Below are 914 nucleotides of genomic sequence, written 5' to 3'. Positions count from 1 at the left end.
CTTTTATTTTAAAGGTAAAGAGCAACAACAAGGAAAAGACTGCAAGAAGACAATAATTTCCAACAGCCTCAATTGTAAGCTAAGTGCATACAGCCACAAAGGTTTAATTAAGACGGGGTCTTCATCATTAGATAGGTAATCAAGTAATCAGTTCAATAATATTAAATATAAGGATAAAAAGTGTAAAATTTAGTCTAAAAAAGATATGCTAAAACTAAGATATTAAGGGGAATCTATCTCTTTATATTTATTACTATAGACAGCCTTCTGACCCCACTAATGAGGCTAGACCTCTTACCCTAAAATGCTTATTATAACCATTATATAGGTCTCTATATAGTTTTAATATATGCCCTTATGCCTAAGAAACTACATTAAATAAGTAATTTACTAAAAGTAATTATATATATATAATAAGTCCTTCCTCTCTAGCAGTCCTTTTATAACTAACTAATTAATTAATCCTAACCTAAGTAAAGCTTATAACCTATTTTATTATATTAGTAAATACCTATATTTTTCTATTACTTCTAGTTCCTTACTGCTATTTATTTATTATAAGTTTAATTTAATTAGGCTTAAGGTTAAAAAGCATTAACCACTAAATTCTAGATATTATCCTATTAACTAAGTCTTATTAACCCTATAGGAATAAATATAGCCTAAGTCCTTAAAGTCAGGAAAAAAGGATAATTAGATATACCTTAAATAAGCAGCTTCTATAATTTCGGTTTAATAATTATCTCCTAGAAGCAAGCTCTAAAATCTTAAATCATTCTTTTAACAGCCTCCTTATCCCCCTTAATTATCCTAGTATAATATATATATAATATATCCTTAATAATAGCAGGTTTATTAATTGTAACTATTATAATAGGCTGCCTTAATAAAGGGTTTAATTAGACTACTAGCTC

This window comes from Fusarium fujikuroi, chromosome FFUJ_chr02 (genome assembly GCF_900079805.1).
Source record: "Fusarium fujikuroi IMI 58289 draft genome, chromosome FFUJ_chr02".
In the NCBI taxonomy this organism is placed as follows: domain Eukaryota; kingdom Fungi; phylum Ascomycota; class Sordariomycetes; order Hypocreales; family Nectriaceae; genus Fusarium; species Fusarium fujikuroi.
This window is presented reverse-complemented; position numbering follows the sequence as displayed.